The 26,809-nt window shown below is 43.1% G+C and overlaps 1 protein-coding gene across 10 annotated transcripts in view; it reads right to left on the bottom strand.

The window, feature by feature from the left end:
* Positions 1–26,514, bottom strand: part of Unc-13 (unc-13) — a 92,260-nt gene extending 65,746 nt beyond the window's left edge. For 6 of the 10 annotated variants that reach the window (XM_071708885.1, XM_071708888.1, XM_071708883.1 and 3 more), the window contains exons 1-2: positions 25,634–26,514; positions 22,876–23,796 (exon numbers count right to left, since the gene is read on the bottom strand). The gene's annotated coding sequence lies outside the window, so the exon portion shown is untranslated. Of the gene's footprint in view, positions 1–22,875; positions 23,797–25,339; positions 25,424–25,633 lie in introns of those variants that run through there. The other 4 variants (XM_071708881.1, XM_071708880.1, XM_071708887.1 and 1 more) reach the window with 4 other exon arrangements.
* Positions 26,515–26,809: the final 295 nt, after the last annotated feature.

Here is a 26,809-nt window from a genome sequence, read left to right on the forward strand (position 1 = left end):
TTGTAAGCCGCGCGCATGACTTCCATACGTGAAGCAAAACATTTACCGTACTCACCTAATGAAGGTAAACCCGGACACTGATATAAGATAATACGTTTTATTATGCTGCGAGCAATATTGCGTAATAATTTCTACTTTTCAGGACAATAGCCATTCTAGATGATATTTTCTTGTATTCCTGCTGGTCTCTTTCGAAGAAGCCTCCTGCTCTACCAGCAAGTTGGCCGCGAGATTATCCTCCTGACGCTACATGGGAAAAATGAGTTGCTTTGCAACAGCGACACCCACTGAGAAGCAGGGAAGAGCGAAACGATCCAAACGTTTCCGAAGGAGTATGGCGACAGACGTTGAAATGGAATTCGATTCTGCACGGATGTTGCGCGTATATTGTCGGTAAATTGAAAAAGCCAGGTTCTGGCAGGTGGAGATATGTTCCTGATGCTGTGGGCAATATCGTTCGAGCATTGGAGTCTCGAATGTAATTTACTTTAAGAAGCAATTGCTCGAATTGTATTCTTACGTTCATAGGGGATTCCTTGTTATTAGATTATTAGATCTCTACGTTATTCCAGAGAACGCCATTTCTATTGCCCCCGCATTGGCTTGCTCGTAATAATATCGCGACCGAACTATCTAATATTAATCTAATATTAAATCTAAATGAGGAATAATTTTCTTCGCGATATTCGTAAAACTTCTTTCGTAAGCTCTGACGTTTGAGAAGCGAAGTTATGTAAGAAATATCCCCCCACGAGCGTGATCGAGGTACTTCCTCTTTTTTCGGAGATACATTTTTCATCGGGACACCGTCGAGCCGTTCACGATCCAGTGAAGTTCAAAGTTTGAACAACTCTACCGCTATGTCGCAAGTTTTTCCTTTTGTCGTGCTAACCGAATCGTATTGGGAAATCGAACTTTTTGGTGGACCCCGTGTTTCTAAGAATTTTGTTGAAAAATAACGATTTAAAGGTCGGCCTTAGAATTGTTATCGCAAACTGCAACGTATACTGAAAACAGCAGAAAGGGTAAAATAATATATCCCTATAAAAATTTATATTAAAGAAATTTATGTCAAACGTATTGTTAAATAACAGGATTATGTAATCGTTATAAAGATCAATGAGTGTAATTGTAGTACATTTTCAAACGATATGAAAACTTAGATGTTATATCACTATTATGCAATTACCGAGTTGTTGAGATAATATATATTTCCTATGCATCTATTTATTAAATATCGACATTCTATATTTATAGCACAATTGAGAGTGGAGAAATTTCGTAACGAGACGTCGCGTGATATTTCGCGTATTATTTTGTTACCGCATCCGTTCGCGGTGTATGATAGAAGATTAACTTGAACCGCAGGTAGGCTTTAAAGTTCCAGCGAAGATAACCCAGTCTTCTCGTCGTCTGGCGAGCACTCATCTGACGAATATTAACTTTGTTTTTGCGGTGTCCAAGTTTCCGCAAACTGGTGTCCTTCGGGGACCGCGTTGTGTACATGTATCGCATATTAATCATACTCTCGTGATCTGTCCGCGTACGCGCATAATTAGATTGGCAATAACACCGCGCGGGTTGCGTGCTTTACGTCGCGTACACGCATCTACCAGCTCGTCAATAATACGATAATCATGATGGACGATTTGTATTACAACACTTGCGGTGCTCGCGTAGCGAGCATTTTCCGCGACGTTTCGAATTTCGCTCACGTTAACGAACCGCGCTATAACCAACAACGCAAAGGGCAAGCGGATCTCGCAGCCCGTAGGGTTTCCAGGCCCAGCTTTCACTCCGGCGCGTCGAGGATCAATATTCGCCAGCAACCCTCCAAAACCGTGTGCGAATCTAACTTCCTCTCTCTCTCTCTGTCTCTCTCTCTCTGTCTCTCTCTCTTTCTCTCCCTCTTTCCCTCTTTCCCTATATCGGAATTCGATATTTATCGTAGTCTTGTCTTCTTCCAGTAACTCTTCGCCTTATCTGATATTTGTCCCTCCCGCTAAACAGCTGTGCCTCACTGAATACTGCTCATTTTTAAATTTTATTTCCGACAATTTCTCTGTCAGATCAAAAGACGCTTTGGCTGTTTGTACGATTGTCTGTCTCTTTCTTCTTCCCTCTCTCTCTCTCTCTCTCTCTCTCTCTCTCTCTCTCTCTCCATTCGTCTTGAATCGACACTCCTGCGTCGGTTGACTGAAATTCTCGTTCACCGAGAGCGTCTTCCGAGGTTAAGGGGGTTGAGAGAGGGTGAGAGACAGAGAGAGAGCGGAATTGTGCGCGGAACTACCCGGTTCACTGAGCCCACTTCAGATTTTCATTCATACAATGTCAACCTAACACCTCGCGTCAAATGAGATCGACCAGTCACTTGACTTCCAAGTTATCGCTATCCGAAAGAAATAACATCGTCCGACAAGCTTTCCCTCAGTATTTTTCCCACGTTGTTTATCGTGCGCTCACCCTCTCTCCTTAAATCGGATGATATGCGCAACGGATCCGACCCCGCTCCAGTAAATCCACGACGTCGGCGTGTTTGCGTCAAAAAAGTTTCTCTCAAGATTAGAGCCTCAGGGGGATTTTTTCTAAACGTTGTAACTGCGTGTCGTGATATCATTATCGCGACTAAATAACAAGGAACTGTCTAACATTTCATGCTATGCGATCCTGTCGCTGCTAGCAGTATTCAGACAAGCAAATCATGGCAGATATTCGAATAAACGAGGCACATTTACGGGAAAGAGATAATCATTACTTCGCATTGTCAATCGGTAACTGCCTTTTGCTATCGAGTTATCGATTTTTACCACCGTATAATCGGACACTTAATTTAGAAAAGATAAAAACGCGGCTAAATTCCCTATCTCATGACTTACTATTCTGGCAATAATTCTACGTATAACAGTATTGTTATGGAAATTAAATTAATCGAAAAATTGATGTTAATAAGTACATTTTTATTCATAGCTTCAATTATAACATAATTAACTTATACTCCTCTCGAATATTTTAAAAATTCATGCTTTAATCTCGCGATATATTAACATCGATGCCCTTTCATGAAAATAGAAATATTTTAATAAAGAATAATTATATATTTAGTTATTATACGTATCTGGAAATTATTCAACAAAATTCCCTTTTCCGGCTCTCAATATTGTCTAACAGAAATGTAAAATATAAATTTGCAGCAATTAATAAAAATAACAATTTAATTTTCGTCATTATGTTAAAAAGATAAAAAATCGCGTCGTATTTTTTCACTTTTTGCCCGATATCGATTGCTTGAAAATAAGGTTGTAAGGATGCAAATGAAGTGGATCAATGGATAGATAGGTGACACTTCTAGGGGTAAAAAAGTGGTTGGGGAGGGTCGGCATCCCCCCTGCGGGAAAAGAATCAAGGAGTTTTTTCATCGGGATCGGAGACACGGGAGGGGGAATATTATATTTTGCGTCAATATGTTCGTTACGTTTGTCCTCAAATTAAATACGTGATGTCAGTACTTGTGCTATAAAATAAACTGAAAACCATGTGCTATAAAATAAACATAAACCATCGTCGAGAACCGTCCCTCGTAACCGTCAAAGTTAAACAAACTAACGCGCACATCTTCACATTTAATATTTTACAATTTTTTGACAGAAAAGTTTCAGGTAAAGTTAAAAATCGCTAAATAAACACGAAGTGTTCGAAGTGTATGAACTGCAATGTAAAGGCGTAGTTTCGAATAATTTCAATTCCAATTTTACTCGAGATGGCTTTTCGTGGCACGTTAACATCGGGAGAAGAAGTGGCAGGGTTAAAAACGTGGAAGCACAATTGCTCACGGAGGCGTGCAACCCTGAAATCCCCAGTTTGCGATAAATGACGCGATGGCTGTGTCTGTACGGCCGTACACGCACTTTAGCACGCGATCTCACATAGCCCATATAGGTGATTAAAGAGAGCTTAATAACAGCCGCTCATTACATCGATCGCGACCGCTTGCGGAAAAATCGTTAGATACCAGCGAGAAGGCGCTGGAGGCAATCATCATTGGATAGTGGTTACCTTCAAGTACAGGTATCGTTGTCCGATACGGACGGTAATTCGCGACACGGATCGATACGCGGAATTCTTCGAACCGAGGGCGAAATAGCGTCCGTAAAATGCCCTCCCATATCAAATCTCCCGTGTCATGCACTCTCAAATTCGTCTCTCGTGAGTCCTTTTTATGTCAATTCGATCCGAGAGCCCTGGGCCGCTCATCCTTGCGATCGGCCGATACGCGCGGATATCGTAAAGAATCGTTGCCTTTCAAATCGCGTCGTTCGGAAAATTTGCTACATAAATCGGAGATTTGCGATCAGCATGCTCTTTTCTTTTCTTTCTTCATCCATCATAACGAGCAGATATAACAATGTAACACGCGACGCAACTTGTACACGCGCGTAGAATTACGGCTGCTCTGATTTTACCTGTTCGAAAAAAGAAATATCGGAAAATTGCCGTGAAAGTTGCCTTTTATTTCTACGTCCTACGTATCTGTCGCCGCGGCAAGAATGTAAAATGTCCAACGCGCGAGAGGTAACCAGCCTTCTCTCCGCTTCTCCGCGGCGGTATTGATCCGCCAGCGAAAACCGCGGAATTCGAATTTCCGAATCGGGTCGACGTCTAACAATAATTTTCGAGGGAGTATTTCGAAGTCAACGACGGGGTCACCGAGACAACCGGGTGTATCAACGGAGTCACGAAATTTCGAGGGCCGTAACTCACGGCGAAAAGCAAACCCTGTCCAAAAGTTTCAGTAAAATTGCTTATACTCGGGGTATAGATAGGTCTCGTCCTTTCAGTCGCGTCGAACAAAGTGTTAAATTAATTCATTATCGATATCAGGTCGAGTAAGTAAGTATCGAGCGACTTGTATGTGTATGTGGGTATGCGTGTGTGTATATGCGCGAAGGGAGGACTGATCGTCGTTTTATTTAGTGACGGAATATCGAATTTAACAGCTTCCACGAGCGAAGACGAGCAGAGAGAGTCGATCAAGCTGTGCTTCGTAATTAGTCGAGCTTCGTCGTAAATGAAGCATACACCCTATATATGCCGTCGTTTCCTTAAAAGCATCCCTGAAGACGACTCGAATCGAATTTACTCTACTTTTTTCTTGGGCTTAAAGATAATTTCGAGCGAATCTTTCGTAATTCCTTTACTATATATAAATCAATATCCTATAATGGTCGGTGTGCCCAGAAAAGAAACTAGAACTTCACCGTGACGTTCACTTCTGTCGCTATTCAACTACGATCGAAAATGTTTTGGAGGCTTGACGGTACTTGAACCTTCTTTAATTCTTTAAAGACCTTTCGCGACGTTGAATGCATGTGTTATTCAATCGTGCCGACTCGATTCAGATGGATAAATTATTCAAATGAGATTATTCGCGGGCAGGGACTTCAGTTTCCGATTTTTTAGGGAACGTATGAGACATCGCGGTTGAGTCATCAAAATGCATAACGCGGAAACCATAAACTATTGTCCAATTATTCCACCAGGCGTGCAAATGAGCGAAGAGTAAATATTGTTTGCGCAATGTGCATTTATACACAGTGTACAGGTGTTGTCGCGACACGTGTCCCTTTTCCTACACAAGTGAGTTGTTTGCTTGTTAGAACAGGCGCATAGAAAGGGCGTAACTGCACACGAAGGATGAGGAAAAAAAAGGCGAAAGGTGAAGGACATCGCTCACGTCCCAGTGGCTGCCTCTCGTCCCTGTTCACGTGAGATACAATTGCCTACTTAATGCGACCTTAGTTAAAACCCTCATCTCGCAGGTGCATTCGGTAGTCTCCACGCGAAGTATAAATCCGCAAAACTTCTGCGGGACCGCGGCTTCCGTGAAATTACTGGATATTTCGCCGTCCGGCCGAAACCCGCGGTGGGAGAAAGCACGCGAGGAAACTTTCCCGGCATCGAGGACAAAATGGTCGGACGGCTGGTGGCGGTTCCGGCGATGCCGAAATCCCGGGATTGGGAAAACCATCCATGTATTTCGCATAGAAACAAGTGGAAAGTTTCGCGTTGCCAGCCGAACAATCTCGCCACGCGTCACTTGCTTTGGTTTGTCCTTGTTCTAAGAGCGGACTAATTGGGACAATGCGGTTTAATAAACAATGTAACGAGGAAGACGGAAAGTGATAAAACTTAAAGTTCCCGGTACGTTAATGTATTTACACTTAATAAACGTTCTTGTAGGAATTGACGTTAAATGTAAAGTTAGTTCTTTCTACATAACAGCATTGTATGATGACACTACACATTGAGCACAGACAAGACCTGTCTTGTTATAAACCAGAGACAGAATAGAATCCTTTTGTTAAAAAAAAATAAAAAAAAAAAACAATATCTCCTCTCTTCCCAGCGCGCTTGTCTAATTTCGCAGGATATAAAGCACTAATCAAGGCACGTTTCCTCGGCGTATTGTCAGAGACCGTACAACCCCAAAGCGGAACGTCATTGTAAGCGCTCAGCCAATCGAGCGACCGGAACTCCGAGATAAGCGCGTGCCGTCGCTCCGTTCCGAGTAGCAGTTTCATTAGTTAGCACAACAGGGTCATTCCCGTTTCCCGTATGCGCTTCCGGGTGGTAAAGAGTCTGTCGGCGCGCCTTTCGACGAAATTTCTGTGCCGACACGTCGCGTCGTGGGCGCTCGAGTAACGCGCTTATAGAAGCATTCACGTGCACATGTGATTGCAGCCAATGCGAGAAACCAGGCCGCACGTACTGACCGGCTTCCACTTCCGGTTGGAGAACTCCATGAATGGCGGCTGACTCGGTACGGAAGCCATATAGAAGTACCACTGTTTATCAATTGTCGATTAATTCTTGCATCGGAAGGGAGAAGCGATGTATTACGTGTCACGATGCTACTTGTCATGATTTCAAACGCAAGCTGGACATATTCGCGGTTATATTCGGTGAGATCAACGCACCCTCAATTAACATCGCGATCGTGGAACTAAGTATAATCCTATACAATTACATTTTATTAAGATTGCATTTGAAAGTATAGTACGAGCGCTCCTAATACGAAGTCCATGTACTACAAGAGGGTGTGTGCACACGTCGGTGTGCCCCGACTTCCGGTCGGTGGTTTATGACTGCTCGGCTGATACAGGAGGCGGCAAAACTATTATCAAGTGGAGTTATGAATTAATCTCTGGACAAACGCAGCGTAAGCATTGTGAAGTTTATTTTAGAGGGAGATTCCTGGAAAGAGCTTTCCTCGCAACTGCTAATTGGTGCAATCAAGCGTTGATATTTGTATTGCGCCGAACTTTATTAAAATTGACGTTCCGGCGCGGTGCTCTGCGGACCGGAGGAATTTGTAGATTTAACGTGTTCTCTCTGAAACGTACACCGGTTCATTAAACCACACGCGGTTACTCGAGAGTTAAAGCCGAAAGAAGATTATCCAACGGCTCGAGTGCACTGCAAGACACTAAACAACGCACCTGGTAGCGTTAATTGGAGCGCTAAATTAAATTAAAGCCGGCGGCAGGATTCGTGCCTTCAGGATATTTCGAAAGCTCGTAGCGTAACAATAAGCGTTATAATGTCATGTCGTTAGATTAGATAGAATGGACTTAAGTAATCCAATTCGCACGTCGTATTGTCGCATAACAATTCTTACATTTAGTTAAACGGCTAATGTAATGAAGAGCGATGTACGGAGGGATCTTCAAGAGAGTCAGGTGAATCAACGTTGCTTATTTCATGCTCCTATTAAAGATCGAAATTTGAATACGCTTCTTTTAAGAGAATGATCAAAGAATCTCGAATTTCTGCTGGAAAAGAGACTATATTAGAGGAACGACATTCTCGAGATTCTCCTTCCCTCGCATTGTATCTTGTCGCAAGAACTTTCTTTTGAAAATGCTCCTTGGAGTGTTTCCCCCTTTCCCTTTGTTCTTCTCGAGGCTTCTCGTCGCCGAGCTTTAAGCCAGAGAAAAACTTTTCCCTTTATAAAATAGTGATTTAAACTTTAGCCCAGCGCGGGGACAATTTTTCCCCGTATGCCTCCGGTTAGCCGTAGCCTCTATCGCAATTAGAAAAATCGATTAGAAAAATCGATCGGGGTTTCACCCCCGGGAAATAGGGATAATCTCTGATTTGCATCCTTGGCCGATTTCCAATCGCGACAATTGCTTTTGAATTCATTTTAAAATCGTAAAGCCAAAGAAATGTATGTGATAAGAGAACCAATTTTTTATGCTTAAGGTTTCATTTGCATTCGAATCCACCGAATGTCTGACAAGAAAAGTTCGAAAATTACTTTTTGGTCGAGTCGTTTTGCGCAGCTCGTGCAGAAAGCCATTTATATTCTAGAATAGAAACTATTTAACGACAAATTAACGGCAGAAGCGATTATTTGAACGATAATTTTTTGGCAAATATTTCGCGCGTTCCAATCATTTCACGTGAGTCATAAAATTTGGCGCATCCGCGCGATGTGCATTTAAATTAAACTCTAAATTGGATATTCTACCGCATTCTCGGCGTGTGCGAAACTCAACGCAAAGGCGCTCGTGTTTCAAACGGTGCAGTGCGGCGAACGAAACGGAGGTGCATTAATCACGAATTAATTATCACGCGTGGCCCTGCAGCTACGTAAAAGTTTTAATTGACCTTTTTAACCGCCCACAGGAAGGGCGCGAGCATAAATTTTGTGCGTTCCAACGCATAACGGTAACATGTGACTCTTTCAGCAAGCCGGAATGTTTTGTCTAGCATTGCATCGGCACTTTTGCCGCGCAAATGGTATAACATATTTTATCTCGACGATGTATGGGCGCAATTAATTTTATCGGTATAGACCCAAGGTCGCCTATACGCGCGTGCACGACGTTAGACGTGTTCTGAACTGCTGCGTGCTCATATCTTCGTGGCGCGAAGTTCATCTGTTAGCGACGCGAATTACTAATGCGAGATACGAGCGGCGGGCGAAATGTGCCGCGGGCCAACAAGTACCCTCGATTCCTGATTATTCCACGATTTAGCAACGATTGCGACACATGCGAGCCGAATTCACGTATTCCCTTAAGACACATAGATACAGTTAGGCGTATCCTGCCGAGGAGACGTTACGTGAGATTGCATTACGCATACATATTGGATTAATTGTCACACTTCTCATCATATAATTATATGGATAGCTTCAAACGGGATGCATAATGGATCAAGATTCGCGGTGGCGAAAATTCAATATTTGTTAATTATTCTTATGAGGCTAACGAATACTGATCGCGAATACAGACTCACTATTATTGGTAACGGTGCTTCAATGTTTGAACCCATTTAGGTATTATCGACGTAAAGCGAGGGCTTTTTGTGCGGTGAAACCCTTTAGCGGTACTGTTCGCGTCGTGGGTTGCTGTTATATCCTATCCATAAACATCATTAATTAATTTCCCGCCGCTAACGAGAACGGGATTAAAGCGAGCTTTCGCCACGGTGGTTTGGCCGAGGGATGTTGAAACTTTCAAATGGTCCAGCATGACAAAGTGGTTCGTCCACTTGATCGAAGTGTTACGGGTTGGTGCCGGTATCTGTGCACGGCTGAATATTCTTGCAATTAATTCAATCAATGCGTCCGCGACGCGGATCGGTGGTGCAGCCGCCAAATTTCCATCCGCGTGTTGTCGATATATCGAAGGTCGTTTGCATGTCGATTCCCTCTATCTATATATGCATCTAACGAGAGGAATAACCGTGATTGCGATATTTTCCTAACAAATATTATTTGTAGTTATTGCAACAGTACGGACAATATCGACAGGTAGATTTGCGCGGGTCAAAGGTAACGACAACAACCAAACGATTAATTTAAATCGTTTTGAGAGATTTAAGTTATGTTACAATTGTGTAATTCCGATCTGCGATTAAATTACAATATATTCGAACCATAAAGCAATTTTGTCTATCATCCAGAATAAATGGTTCACCAAAAAAACGTGCAGCAATTAAAAGATTATATGGCAGTCACATTTTATCGGACGGCGGCAGTTATTTGTACGGAATGGAATTCGGGGAATCGAGAAGAAAAACGAGGGAAGCCTGCATCAAACGGCGCAAAGAATGGAACGGAAGATCGATTCGCTTTGAGACCGTTACTTAACCCGTTTGCCCTTTCGTAGGAAGGAAGGCGAAGGAAGGAGTCTGAAACTTGCGGCCTTGAATTCCTAAACGAAGCCTGAATTCCAAATTGGTGCAAGAGCCGATGAGTCCTGCAAGATGGATGAAGCAATAATTCGCTATCACACAATATCGTGGCTTATTCATTAAATCTCGTCGGCAAACTTCACGACCGTTATATAAAGTATTTCTATATCAGTACTGGTAAAATTATAAAATTATGATCTTACGAGAACAACGAACAAGTCCAACGAACTAATTGAAATTGGTGCAAGAGCCGAGGAAGTTTAACGCTCCTCGCAACCTCACTTTAATCTCTTCGAATCTTTCGTGAAGGTCTATCTACCTCAGATTGCTTCAGCTCACGGATTGAGGACTCAACAAGTACGCGACCCTTTAAAACTAAGAAAGCGCAGTCCGTGGAATTTAAACGCCTCCGCGGCAGATTGATCGCGAGACCTTGCGAGGCGACCGGCTTATTTCTGCACGTCAGAGAAACGGACTGACCGTGCGGTCGGGCAGGAATAAGTTCGTTCGTTGAGCTTACTTGGCCTCGATCGATGCCGGCTGTCTAGCTGGAATTGTCTAGCTGTATACGTATATACCGTTCCGAACGCGGCCAGTCCATTACTCTGTCCCTGGTGTTTCGGAATGACCAACCAACGGGACAACTAGTTCTCATCCCTCTGTGTTTCATCTGCCATTCCTTGGCTCCGCGTTCCGCACCGACAAACGAGAGAAGCACGGCCGTGGCTGGTTTGACCCTGCCCGTTGAACCAGCGACGGTATTCGGTATCTTTCCGATGGCTCGGGATATCGATTCTCGTTGGATAACGGATACAATTATTAATAACCATCTGTTTCCTTCCCGAAGGTATCAAAAGTCATTTTATTGAGTACATTCACGATGCGTAGAATTTTGAAAAAATCAAACGCGTTAAATGCAATATCCGCGAACCGCAGTTCCACGATGGTTCACGGTTAGTGAACCGATTAACAGCGTCGCGAGAGCCGACATGTATAACGGCCTTTCAAGCTCCCAAAGAACTCGAGAGAATCGAAAACTTTACATTCACTTTAGGCCACGAGGGAAGTACCGTTTTCCGCAACTTCCGGCGGTATAATACCAATCTCGAAGTTCGCCGTGTCCGAAATCACGAGGTACCTTAATCCAGCTAATCGATTTTGCTTCGCAAAGTGGCGCAGACGCGCGCGTTCTCGCTGGCAAGGCGGATTAACGCGAAACGCGAAGGGCGACCGAGGCCCGAGACCGTTGACCTTTGCTTCGACACGCGAAATCGAACCCTTTCCCTTCAAGCTCATCGCAATGGTGGATCACTTTCCGAAAATTTTTAGACGGCTCATGTTGGCGTCGAGGCGATCGATTAATGCGCGGTCGACTCGGGGTTTGCAAAGTTTCAAGTAACGAGGCGTGACGCGATGGTATTTCTCGGTAGCTGAACTTTATTTCTGCTACCCACAGCTATGTGTAAATGATATTCACCGCGTTCTCCGGTCGACTAACGAGGGGAGAAACACGAGAGAGAAAGAGAGAAAGAGACTTGTTATGATCAGCTCGTCAAGATGCGGAAGCAAAGATATATAGAAACGCGCTGCCTGATAGAACTCAGACACGGGTCCTCGTTCACTAATGTCACTTCAAGTGACTCTCACCTCACTTTCTGTGTCCTCCTTTTAATTCCCCTAATAAATAACTCTCGTAACAAAATACATCGATGTGTCCGTTCATTTATCCAACTTGGTCCAAAATTGATACGAGGACACGGGTGCCGTAAAGATGTCCTTCTTCGGCACTATAAATTGGATTTTACGATCGCGCGTGGTGGAGGGCGACATTCGCATTCAGTTGTCTACGTGAGCTCGTGCCGAATTAGTGGCTCGATTGCCCCTTGTACCCGGTACAATCCCCGGGCCCGGGAGAGATGCCACAGACCGGATATTCAAATGGAGAGATTACAGCGCGGTCCTGAATATCCATGAAGCGCAATAATGTTGGCTGTTATCTTGCCTCGCAATCATGCAATCGTTCTTTTTCGTCGCCGGCTGCCTCAAGTTCCTGGCAAAATATTCCGCTTGTAGCGATTAAATTTACCGGTTCATCGGAACGAAAAAGAGAAAGACGGAGAAGAAGATAAAAGAAGTTATTATCAGTCTGTGGTGAGCTCTCTCTAAGGTCGTTACCATAACGTAAATGTAAAACTCTCAAGAGAGAGAGAGTATATATTAAATAACTATAGAGAAGAAAGAAAAGATGCGGCAGCGCTATGTATAAAGAAAATATAAGAAAAATCCCGAAATCGTATACGCAAATATGTATCACAGAATCGCAGTTACTATTTAAATAGAACATATAAAGAGTAATATCCTCCTATATCGATCTAAAGTATCGCTAGCTAAGTTAAAAGAGGAATCTCTGCTTTTGAACGGTTAAAGCGTCAGGATCACGAATATACGAAGGCAGAGTTCTCAAAAATAGCAATAAGACAAGTTCTGCGAAGTATTACGATAATCCAAGGCTATATGAGATATTTGTATTCTCTTTGTGACAGTTTTTTCTCTTTTTTTTTTGCGAACATATTTGTCATCATTATCACGTGACGGCGTCGATCAGACTTTTAACGAACGACGTCTTTACCACGGATGGTCGATCCAATACTATCCTTTTTTTACCCCGATGGGTAAGGCAATAAGCACGACTCTGGAAAGAACGCGCTAATCCAGGCTTCCGTTTAATCTGGATTCTGATCTTCAGCAGCCTCATAGTTCAGATACGGCAATGAATGAAGGAGGAAAATATTGACTATAGTATAGAATTATTTGAGATGTATCTTGAATAACAACGGAGTAATGCACGTTGCACATATTTGCCTCGTTAGAAGCGCCTTTGTACAACCGCTATCAGAGTTGTAGTCAAATATATAAGTAATTTATATAAGTAATCTCTGTCATCGGATTTATTTCAAGATTCTGAAGTATCTATTAGTAATATTGGTAACTCGGCCATCGCAGAAGCTATCCTATTCGTTGTAGAGCTTTGCTGCAATTTGAGAACGTAATATGCGATACCTGAGAAAATTTCAAATAACGAGAGTAAGCTCCTACGGCTGAGGGATATACCGAGCTTCTTTTCCCCGGTGGGTCACAGAGCGGCTACAAAAGCGGGAAAACAGGAAATCGTATATATCTTTAATATTTATTTTCGCGAAAACCGCACAGGGACGAAAGATATTTTCAATGGGAAAATAGCGCGAATATAAGTTTGCACAGTTTTATTTAAATTGTGCCGCGTGTTATTAAAACATTAGGTCGGTTAAACTGAAATATGTCGTCTTCGTTTATACACCGTTCCGCAGTCCGTTCTAAGGGATTAAGCGAAACGTTCCTGCGCATTAAAGCTGCGTTCGATCGCAATTTATTAGCTGTATTCACATATCCATCGTCGAGGACGCATGAGGAAGATCGATGGTTCCCCGTCGGAAGAGATTGGATTCTTTTTTTTTTTTCTATATGAAACGCGATCATTTTGCGACGATCGCTCATCTTGAGACTATAGACTGAAACGTATTGTTGTGCGAAGCAAAGCGGACATAGTCGACATTAATCGATATCTTCCAATTTCTTTAATTAATATTACAGTAAGAATTAATTTAGTGTACTTGTAAACTGAAAACAGAGGGCAAAGTGGTGGAAATCACAATGAGCAGCTAGAAGAGGAAATAACAAATGTGGGGTAATTGTTCCGTAATTTCGTTAACCGGTCGAGACGTAGATATAGCAGCAGATATTATCATCCCATTACATTATGTGTGTTTACCCGTGTTATTTTCATTAAATTGCTTCTCTCCGCCGCCCACGAACGCTAAATTATTAATTATAAAGACATCGAGTGTAACAGCTGTAATCATTACAGCTGTGTCGCAACTACGTACAATTAATCTCGCGACATAACTGGGCAAGTTTACAGGCGGAATTTTGTAATCGATGTAACTCACTTAAATCGCGTCCGACCCGTCCGCGGTCTTACGAAAACTCGAGAATAGTGTCTACATAGTTTCATTACGTGCAAAAGCTCTCAGGTCCTGTGTATGCATTTCCTTGAGTTATTTCGCAAAACTTCCAACAACGCCGAGTGTCACTTGCACGTACAAAGGATGGCATGCAACCTCTTTGAAACTCGCCGCGACATACATGTATACATGTATTGTACATTGTATGTACAAAGTAAAATAGACCTGAAGACGATAAAGTATCCATATATAAATATAGGTCTACTATATAAAGTTGTAAAATATTCTCGCCTCTGCTTCACACAGTATTCTCCTCATAACGAAAAGAAAGTGAGAGACGTGACTTAGAACTGCAGAAATTGCAGTTGCACTGCTTGACTTGAAAATTTCAAAGAGCCGTACGCTAATGTCGATTGTATCACTTTCCGGTTAACCGCGTTGGAAAACATTGGGTGGAAAAGTGAAAGACGGATGCGAGATAAAAGAAAAAAAGATATGTATCATTGTTTTCCCTTGTGCGTGGAAAATTGGGAAAAATTTCGTCCGAGACTATGGTCGGATACGGGGAGATGTGCGATACGATTTATCGTCGAAACAGACAGGAGGGAAGGTGAGGAGGGCACACGAACGTCTAGGCGGTCTCCATAGAGTTCTCCCTCGCGTGCTATAGATCACCAGCTCGCTAAGATTACAGCCATACGTATGCTCCTCGACAAGCTGTACAATTTTCTGACGTGCGCGGTTAGGTGCGATCTAGCGACGTTTACTTGATGGACAATGCGGATATGCGCCATGTGAGACTGTCAGACGGTGCGAAACGCGCAAAGGCTGTTCCTTAATGGTGCGCGCGGTGTCGAACAAACGTTCGCCAAATCGATACGCGATGATATGCTTTACCTTGCCCGATGCTGAGATTCAATTGCGCACTAAAAGACCGTGATAATATTCTAATTGCGCAATATATAGTAATGCGAGTAACAGTATTGTTTATATAATATTAAATATTTTTGACACGTCGTTTGATTTTTATAGCTGAAGAGATCGTGAGAAATTTTTAACCAGATAATGGCAATAACAAAAAATCATGAAATTGGTGTGATGTTTTTTGTAACAGTTTCTCGCATATTGTCTGCATCAAAGAGTTATCTTGCTCGGGACCGAGATAAATTATTGGGAGATCGGGGAGATATGAGAAAGCGTTGAGGTCGGCAGATTGCACGTGATCGATGACTGACGCACTAACGCAATTTAAATTTTTCAAATGGAGAGTTACGAATATTGTCACGCACGTAAAGCGCACAAATAATGCAAATGCCATGCACGCTGTAGAAATATCTTATTATTGCGACGTATCAGACGTATCTATCGTTTTCTCACGACAGATACGTCAGTCGAATAAGCGTCTCGAGGAGTGGTCACGACTGAATTTCTCTCTAAACATATCTGCAGGATGACTGCATCTCACATTTTTATCCGTTTTATTTTACAGAGATAAAAATTGCAAATCGTAGAATTGTAAAATTGTAAGCGCAAAATAACAATTATAGATCAACCGTAATTAAATCGCGAGGGGGGGACGTTTGACATTTTTAAATTTTTCTTTGTTTTATTTTAGCTCGCAGCTGTTTGCGGCAGCGTAATATCGAAAATCGCAAAGAGCGAAACAATACAAGTGTGCATACGGCAGTACGGCAGTGCCGCCATGAGACTCGACATAACGCATCAGGTATTTTCGAGGGAGAAATAAAAACGGCTGGACCCGAACGTGTCGAGGCGTGTCGAGGCGAACGCGCGCGTTTTTAATTTTCGCTTTTCCACGTCGTTTATCGCCGCCGTTGATATATCGCGCTGGTCGCGATTTCTTTCCGTTACCACGGTATCAGTCGTGTCGCGTCATTAGACGGTAACGTGGTAACGTCGTTACGACGGTATCGCGACGCGGGGCGCAAAGATAAAAGGAATACGACGTGCTAACCCGGCCGAATCGCTAATACGTCCTGCGCGCGCTCTCTCTCTCTTTTTTCTCGTTCGGTGAAAGACGCTGAAGTTCGTGAGCGCGGTACCATCATCTCAGGGATGATGGTGAGAACGATAATGGGCTTTGTCTACGTCGCGCGTTCCCATTCTTCGTGCGTTTTCAACCGGGGAAGATTAATCATCCCCTAATATCAATGTCAACCTTACGAATTAGCCTCGCGGGCCCCTCGTCCGACTGTCTTTCTTCATGCAGATTTTATATGACTGTTCGCGACCGAGATTTTTACACGGATATCCGAAGACAAGATTATTAAAGCAGAAATTCTATTGTCGAACATGCCTATTGTTATGGAAATGCGCCGTAAGTACGCAAAAATATGTAGGAGAATCTAAAGCTGGCTCACACAGTGAATGACAATAATTCTGGAAATATTTTTATACCATTAAGCAATCATGCAAATCGTTCTTTTTTCACCAATTAATTAACGCAAGTTAATAAATTACAATTAAAATTATTTCTTTTTAAATAAAATAATTGTTTCCTAAATGATCAATAACTATTTGGCAAGTTAATACTGTCTTTAGACTTGAAACTTTCGTGCAGTAATCACTGTTATCCATTCTCACAGTGCATTAATTATCTAATAGCACAGCACGATACCTGTCGGATCGATGCCTGATTCCACAGTGTTAGAAGTAATTGAAAAATAACAGAATCGTACTGACAGCAGTATTAATTTGCGCGCTCGTGGTGGAACGCACTTTTGTTGCACTGTTTCTCGCTTGGCGATGCAACTCGCAGCTTTCGCCGTCGGTGCGAGCACTGACGGATCTCCCCGTTTCGAATCCTGTGCCCTCGGGCACAGTTATATTATTCCGAGCCAGTTGTGCTTTTGTGCGCAATGTAATTGTTTTAGGCAACGGAAAACGCATACTTGCAAGATGTAACGGCGCGGAAAAAGAAAGGAACAGACAGCGAGGGGAGCGAGAGGCCAACAATGCAATCTACGGAATACGCGCGCGTGGTACTCCCAAACAGCGTGGCCTGAAACCCTTTTGATCTTTCGAGTCAATCTCATACACCGTTGTCCCGACGAAAAACAACTCGGGCAGCGCGCCCCAAAGACAAATACGTGGTTAGAAATACGGGGTATCTATCTTCAATTGCATTTCCCCTCGACTAGCGTATTTGAGAAAATAAATTGTGTAACAACTGGCAGTGTCCCGTATTAGAGTAGAATAAGAAAAATACAAAATTTAGATCTCGCGGAGCTATATTTAAAATTGCTTAAGTGAGTGACATTTCGATAAGTTTAAATCTTCATGCGACCCTCATATGAAAATGTTTTCTAATTTATTACAATGCATTTCGCGTATTTTTAGCATCGAAAACTTAACACGCTGTTAAATATTTCGACATTCTCGTTAAATACAGATATAGAATTCTTCTCGTACGTATAAAAAAAATAAATCAGAGATAGATTGAGATCAAATACCTTAACATGGTATAATCATGTGAATATTTCGTTTTTAAAGCTCTATTATAGAATGTTATATATTTCACCCAATTTTATAAATTCCAAGCACATTGGGTTTGAGGCCCGTAATGCGCTTTCGCGCAATAAATTCACAATGGCGAGTTTCGTGGTTGAATACGAAATCAATGAAAACTTTTCAAATATCGTGTTTCTGTTACAGACACGACGAGTGATGCGTTTATTCCGGCGCGACGTACATTGAAATCTTGTCAATACACATCTTCTGTACCATCTGGTCCAATTCGTTGGCTGCCAAATTATTAATTTATCAAACCTGCATTATTTTCCGATAATTTATTGAGTTTATTGGAAGAGTTCAGCACCTCATTAATTTTATCATATTATTTTATTTTAGAATCAGAGAGAGAGAGAGAGAGAAGAAGGGAAGGGGGAGGGGAGAGGGAGGGAGGGAGAGAGGGAGAGAGAGAAACAGAGAATATAGAAATAAAGAAAAAGCAGTTTATCCTTATTATAGCAAATGATATTAGTTATATAAGGAGTTATGACACAAATTACGACGTCACAGTCGAAATTCATGACCCCAAGCCGCCGGAAGTTCCAAAAGATGTGTAATGTCGACCATGATAATATCAAATGTAATTTTACGTAGGCGAAACAATGTGAAATCGTACGAAACTATAGGTTTAACATCTGCAAATGGTCATCCATTATGGCTGTTGCGATATCATGTGTCATGAGGTTCTCATTCGGAATAATACCCAATTACCAGCAATAAAATTACGACAATGGAATGCGGTTTAATAACGGCGGTATGAATTCGACATTTGTCTGGGATCTGCAATGATAAAATCAACGAAGTTACGACGTGGCGCTTAGAACGCAAGGTAAACAGCCAACAGCAAATAAAGCAATATTGATTTTGTAGAATGTGTTGTTGTAACTGGGCAACTGGAAATGCATTTTATGCAAAACATTTCCACGGGGGAAAAAAATAGTTACAGAGGTTCTCTTGGGATTTGCGAATATAAATTGGAAAATGAAATCGCAGTAGCGTTCTCTGGCGTGGCGTTAAAATTAAGGAAACGTCACTTACAATTAGTTCTGACGCGAATTATAAGAAATGTTTGCTCTTAAAGGCAAGTAATCTGAATACTTAACGACTTGTGATGTCGGAATAGTCCGGATTTTTGAAATATCACTGAAAAATATCACGATCTGACAGTAATGTAGCAAAGATGGATTGCTGCTTTAACGTGTCGTACGCTAGTAGTTTCTGTGCTAATAGATAAACATGTAAGACGACGTTTCCTCAAATAATTGGGCAATTTGCCGGAGGCCGATATGTAATTACATCGATGGCTCGTTACGTCCGCTGTCGGCATCTGCTTTTATAAAATTAGACAGCGCAGTGGCGTCATATAACGAGGGATGAAACTCGTATGATACGACGCCGCTTTTATCCGCGTGTCTTAAGTGAGTATGGTCTTTAGCTTACGGATGCTGCGGAGTGAAATAAAGGGTTGCCGTCGACAACTGGATTATTCTGCGGTGGAAGTGTTCCGGGAGCGGCAATTACGAAATATGCAGCGGCGAGCTTATCTTCATCGTTCGAGGGACTGGTAAGAAGTTTCCGGCAGTAGAGAGGGATCCCAAGGAAGGGATCCAAGAAAATGGGGCCACGACTGTCACGATCGTTGTCATTCTTGCCAAGTCACAAAAATAACAGTAAACTTGAGGCTGAGACGCGAACACATTTATTTCTCGAGAAAACGTCGTCTTCGATCTCAGCAAAATATACCGCTATAGCGGAAGTAGAACGTGACGGCAAGTCGAGTATAATTGTTTCAAATTGAGAACCGTAGAGTGATCTGGGAAACGGTCTTATAAGTAGTGGAGTAGAAAAGTTTGTGAAGCAAAAAAAAGATTCTTTGCTTCGGGATGAGTTATTTCTTCACAACTTCCGATGTCTCCACAACAAATTGTGTTCCTAGTAAGCGCAATGATATATCTCCATTCTTATGTTCCTGGCATTACTACAGAAACTACTTTATACATGCAAAAAGGGTCAAGACGCTATTTCGTGGCACGCGCCGTTTCCTATGGACATTTCGTAATTATTCCTTATTAACGGGCATCACTTTGTAGACAATCTTTCGATAAAACAAACCAGCACCTCGTATCTAGACGGATTGAATTTATGTGCGATTGATTGCCCTCGAATTATCTTGCGTGCAAACAAATTATCTCTCATGAAATTAAGCCGATTTGCCTGTAGTCACTAATCGACGACGCTCGTCGGAAGGATTTAAATACTGTATATCTATTACGTGAGAAATAAATTTGCAATCTAGGCAGTGAGTTTCCAACGAGCGGGCTATCATTGAGCGTAGCTCGAGTTCGAAGTAATTCGGCCTTGAGGATAAGGGAGACGGCTTTTTCGAAGACGAATAGCAGACTCGAGCGATCGACAGGAGAACAGGGAGACTGCGCGAGGAGATAAAGCAGGATGGCGATCGAGCGAAGTGTTGAAGGGTTGAACAAGAGACGGGAGAGCGAGGCAGATCGGCCGCCACAATAAGAGAGAAAAAGATGGAGTAAGAGAGGGAGGGAGGAGAGTGAAGATGGTGGATCTCTGAAGAAAAGACGGGGAGAAAGAAAAGGGGGCGGGGAAGACAGAGAATAAAGAAAGAGATGAACAGACGCATCAACGAGCGGAAGAGAATAGGTGAGACGGAGAAAAGTGCAGCAGGGGTGGGAGAGGAGTCAATGACTCGTGAACTTTTCGCATCGATTGCATATATTTAAAGCACGGGGTCAGAGTGAAGTGACAGGCGATACGAAATTCAATTTCGTGTGTTACATTCAACGCGTCCTAATCGAGTCGAAAGACAGGATTGTTCGCGCTTTGGGAAACAATGGGGAGCTGGACATACTGGACATAATGTCGCGACTGACCGCTTACGACATCGTCAAACGCCCGACGTCGCATATAGACGAGCAGCGTTTAACGTCGACGCGAAGTTTGCGACTCAATTTTCATAGTGGTGACGCCTACGTTCTCTCACCACTTTGTCGCGTCTTGATCGATAAATACTCGTGAATGCGAACGCTCCGCAGACAATTCAGACACACACACGTGTCCGTTCTGTATCTCGATTCTCGCACAATTGCGGCATTATATACCTTATTGTTTCTCGGAGCGGAACTGCGCGCTCGCGCGTTCACGGTGATTTCAACGGAAAAATTTCGACGATTTGAACAGAATCGTACAAGTATTATGCAGCGGAATGTAACGGCCGGCAGTAATTAGCCGTTCCGCTGAAATTGCATCGATTTGTTTCCAGGCCGCCGGTCACGCATTAGTGAACGCGAATCGAAGGTTTAAATGTCGTAATACCACGAGAAACGCTATTGAATTTTAATTGCGATTTGCCCGGTCTGAAAATCGCGATATAGTACGCTGCATTTTTAACGTGTTGAAAGTAACGCGATGCTATTCACGACGCTGCTAGCAAAACCGCTCTGCAATCTGCATATTACTTGTCGCGATGTCGAGATATCACGATACCGTACGTCGCATTACTTTGTTGCCCCTCCTAGGATTTGCATGAAACATTAAGGATCGAAACACATCAAAGCCTTTGGACACGCACAACCGAGCTTCAACGGTTTACATTTGCGAAACCGAAAATGTGCCAACAAATGTGTGTTAGCCACGCGTTCGCACGCTCGCTTTTGACATCAAAGATTATTTGCGGAGTAAATGGCGAAGCCATTAACTCTGCTACATGACGAAAAAAAGTAGGAATATATAGTTTGCACATTGTCGCTACGTGCTAGCTGTACCTCTACCTTTTTCCTACGAACATTGAATCAAGTCGATCAGAAGACCTAGCTATCTTACTAAGTGCTATTCCGCTCCAACTTGTCGCTAGCGTTCGTGTAATAGAGAGATATCCCGTTCGAACAAACTGGCTGATACGTAATTGAGATCAACGATGTGGAAAGACGAGGTGTGAACGGCGACAAAAGGAAACGACCGAAAAAGGAAGGAGCGAAAGATATCAGCGAGAATTCACGCGGAGATCGCGCGGTTACATTCTGCCCACAAATTACAATTTAACTCGCCTCGTACAGCGCCGATTGGCGCCTAAGTTCGAGAAAATAGCATGTCGTAGACGTTTTTCTCGATTCGTAGAAAGGCTTTGCGTTCAAATGAAGGCGAGCTCCACGAATTTAGTGGAAATTACAACCTTTTTATTGTTACGTCATGTTATAAAATGCTCGTCTATTTTGAACTTGGACTTTCGTTACACAATTTACACATTACGCAATTAAGATAAAATACAGGTGAAGTTCAGTACGGGATAATTAACAGCTCATCAAAAGAGACGTGGATTAAATTAGTTCGCGGTTAATGGTGTTTAATGTACAATTCGAAAAGTTACAAATTGCATCGCGAAAAACCAGTGACGGGACGTTAATATTACGCGATTCGATACACTGGCATCTTTCCCATCGGGAATATTGTGCCGTTATTCCTACATTTTTCTTAGAACAATAGATATATTGTGCGAATGATATTCTTGTTCGCGGACATAGCGGCGCGGCGCCCCGGCCCGAAGGCGAACACGACAATGACAAATGTATGGAGCCCCATTGTGAAAACCTATTGTACACGCGCGCGACAATAATCGGCCGCGGTACACCTCGTTTTGTTCTCCACTCCGGTTTTGTGACCGCGGGCAAAATGTCGGATAGATGACATCGGGAGTCGGCGTGTATCGCACATGTATCGCATGCACGTAGACCAGATAAAAGTCGCAGCGAGCCAAGAGGCGTGTAACGTTACGTACTCGAAAGCGTTTGAATCCTCTTGCAATTGCAGTTGCATCGAGGTTTAAACCTTTCGAAAAGTTATATATCAAATGTCAAGTGCGACACACACACATAGTTAAGCCGCTTTGGATTATAAAAGCTTTTCTTTCGGTTTTTACTTTATCATTAAATATCGCAACTAACAATTTATACAAAGCGACAGTACAATTTAATTAAATCTACTTGCCGACGTCAGAAGTAACTTGGCTTTATGATCGGAATACAAAAGGGTTGACAGAGTGTACTCGGAATATAAAATTACCACCATGGAAACTGGAAACTGTTCGGAGAAATTGAAAAGTAAATCGTTCTCTTACCTTCGAAACGGGAAAAACGGCGCTCTCGTTTCTTCCCTTTTCCGAGAAGGAGATTTAATACCTTATCAAACCAGGTACAATCATCGCCGAGATCCGTAGCACTCTACACACAGATACAGTTTATAGGCCGTTTTTCCGAGCTTCTTCGTTGTCGATACTTAAGAGAGGTAGATTATTTAACGGGGGGACTACAGACGAACCAACTTTAACATTTATAATAATTGAACGTGGAAACTTTAACACGACGATTAAATAGTAATTGACAACATTCGTTTGGTCGTTAAGCATCACCTTTCCTCTCCCTTTTCGCGCCGGCTCTTACGCCTGTGTTTTCCTCTATATCATCTTCGTCAACGACATATATGTATATACACGTATACATACATATCTGTATAGATTTATAGATTTCTCTTATACAGCGATATATATCTCTCAAACTTGGAACAAACGGTAAATTTTATAATCACACTCCACACAAATTAGTATTATTATACATATATATATATATATTCAGAAGAGGATTATAATATTAATAGGATCTTTTTTTTTATTATTATTGATGATGACGTTATCGCGTTAGAACAACACAGACCAGTTTGTAATTTATCGAGCACTCTCACGCCCGATTTTATCCTCTCTCCACCCGATATGTCACGAGATATCACTCATTCCACGATGCTGGCCCCTGCGTGTATCCAACTGGAACTCGCAAATTCCTCTTCTCCCGTTACTCCAGTTTCGCGATTTTGCGCGACACCGCACGATCCTCTCTTCTTTTTTTCTTGCGCAACACTAGTGAAAACAGCACTGAGATTTCAAAACATTCTTTAACCTGATTCTCCTCTCGTGTGTCACGATTCTCTCGCGCACTCTCTCGCCGGAGGAATCTCTAGATGGTTACGACGGATCGTGGTATATCCGCTGAAAGCACAAACACGTGTCGGTCGATGTGTCGCCGTCTCGTAATTCGCTGACGCCGGAAACGACGATTGTCCCCGTCGTTTTTCGACGGCCGGCATGTGCACGCATCTTCACTCTCGGCTTTATCGCCGGCCTGACGCCGAGCTTAGGAAGGAAGCTCGTTGTCGCCGCTCGTGATCGCGTGCGGAACGTTAAGCGGCAACGTGCCACGAGAAGGGTAAGATGGATAGGTTTACGGGATTCGATTTTCTCTCTCGCGCAATATTTTACTTTTGAGCACGGAACTTGAGATCTATGAGTACACAGCTTGTTCCGAAGAGATGTTAATAGACAAATGAGCCTGTTGGAGCGATTTAATATTTCAAGCTGAGTTCGCTTTGTTCTAATAACCTACGAGAAATGTTTCGCGTGTAATTTCATCATCATGAACTCGTAACTTCCGTTACGAGGGGCGAGCATTGAATCTCGCATAATCAAGAAAGTTCCGAGAATTATTTTATTACTTCGTCCATTCGATCGTGGAAGTTACAGGATTAGCAAATTTGCATTTCGCTTCATTTTGAGAGAGACTTACGACCAAGTTCGCGTTTGTAACTTGATAGTTTACGTTATTACAAACAGGCTTCAAGAGGAGAAGATAACAGTGTCCCTTGAACCGGAAAACTAACTTCCTCGAAATAAATAACTAGATTCTGGTCTTTCTCTGTTGGCTGTTTCTTCGTAATTGTTATGTTAATTCCGGAGTAATTAACTGCAGTCGCAGCATGGGAATAAAAATGTTAGTGGCTAGTAATCTCTATTTAGCTAAGATTTACAGTCTCGTTTCTTTTTATACTTCGCCAATAAAGTGAGCATTCCATTTTAGATTCCAGCCTTATCTGGCGGCTATACAAAGTCTATGGAAAGTTCATTGACGGGTGTAGTATTCATTCTATGTATATTGCTTTTTACGCTATTTCAGAAAAATACACATCAAAGAACCTGTTACGTTAAAAATAAATAACGCATCATGAATTAAACAGCGCGTAATAGCGTATTGATTAAGAAAACATTTATTCAAGTAGTATTACTCTATTATGTGACGCGACTACGCCGATACTAGATTTCCACGAAACTTTTCGCACTTTACATATATACACAAGTATTTTAATTACAAAAATTATTGATTTACCAATTCGCTCTATATTTCGTACCGAAGCTTTGAGGATTTATTATTTATCATAAAAAGAAAGAGGCGAAAAAAAAATTCTTTTGGCGATTCATCCGCGATATCAATTTCCGAAACGTAAAACCGTACAGTTTTATTATGTTTGATTAGCAAGCCAGCCGGAAGCTAGTTTGATTATAAAGGGTGTAGATCGCGTAAATATATAGTCCCGTTACAACGAGGGATTCTCGTGGCACGCCGAAATTGCCTTGCTGGCCTTTATTTTGCACAAACTGTGCGAATCTGGGAAGCCTATCGTCTGTTTGTCTAACGTATCGATCCTTGCCGGTATAATCGGCCAATATTTTTCCGATAAAGAAGAATACATATATCTACCTTTATTGTTTTTCTCTGCTTAGATTGGAATTTTGAATACCAATTATGGAAAATTTCCAGTCGATACAGAGTATCAGAAATTATTTGTAAATTAATGTATCCTGTGAACTATTAATAAATATTATATTTATGCGCAAATCAATACCAAATCGCTTTAAAAGTTTTTGTTCAAAAATTCAATTCGCGCGAGTTGCAGGTATATCGAATTTCAATCTTCCAACTTTAATTTATTAATCAAACGCTAATCGATTTCGGCATGTATATCACCGAGTCATAAGCTGGTCAGCGAGTTACTTTATTTTCCTGTTCCTTTACGTTGGAAAGAAGGAAATAATCCGAGAAGAAGAATGCGCGCACGTATCGTTCGCGCACTCACGAATTTCCACGCGAAAGAGTTTTCACGCCTGTCCGCGAGTTCTCACGCGAGTTTCCGAGACGGAAGGAACGAGCGTTCGTTTTGCGCGGACGAGGCCCTCACGCGAGAACACGCCGCCGCGTGGAGTACACGCCGCTCACTCCCGGGGTGTCTTTTCGATCAGCCACACGCTATCCCGCAGTGCGAAAAGCCCTTTTTTCTCCCCCGTACGTTGGGACGCACGCACGCGCGCGCACGCACCGTCGACGAAGACGACGCATCGCCGTCGGAGTTCACGCGCACGGGGAGAGCTTCCTCCACGCCTTAAAATCCTGAGAGCGTCGGGCGTACTGGAGCCGAGAGGAGTCGATCACGCGAGAGAGAGGCCGTTCACTCCGCGCCTTCGCCGGACTGTCGTTCACGCGAATAGTAGCGTCGCTCGGGCTGCCGGCGACGGCGGGACGCCACTCGACGGCGACGACGACGCCGGCACTTCCTCGCTACCATTATCCACACCTCGTTCCACTGAGGTCCCTCACAGGGAGGAGAGCCGGGCGCGCGCGTCTCGTGCCGTATATTTAGGGGAAAAAACACGGCGCGGGTCGCCGAGGGTCGTCCGTGCGAGCGCGAGGTGAGGCGAGCGCAAGGTGAGGCGAAACGAGGCGAGGCGACGTGACGCGACGCCACGCGACGCGACGCAAGTAGAAATGGATCGACGAGGGCGGCCGCCTTCAACGGGGTCTAACGCGCGCAGCGGGAAGGCCGTGTAGGCCGTGTTAAGCACGGCACTCGCTACTGCCGGCTGGTACAACGTGTACCTCCGCTACTAACCTAGCGTGCCCGTCCTCTCGCGTCGCTTCGCCTCGCTTACGCCGTGACTCCTTCCCACCACTCCCGTGTGCAACCCCCGCGGACCCGCTCGCCTAAGCTACCTGGCCAAACCCACCCTCCCCGCGCCCCCGTACTCTCCATACTACAGCGCCGATCAACCCCTAGGGCGCACGAACCACCACCCTTGCCGGCCGAGACGCCACTGCGCATGGCGCAGTGCTGTGTTTTTCCCGCAGAACGCCCGAACGAAAAAGGATTTTCTTCTGCCAACGTTAGATTTATCT

The sequence above is a fragment of the Temnothorax nylanderi genome, unplaced genomic scaffold (genome assembly GCF_030848795.1).
Source record: "Temnothorax nylanderi isolate EJ_2023f unplaced genomic scaffold, tnyl_v1.0 TNYL_tig0072_pilon, whole genome shotgun sequence".
NCBI lineage: Eukaryota > Metazoa > Arthropoda > Insecta > Hymenoptera > Formicidae > Temnothorax > Temnothorax nylanderi.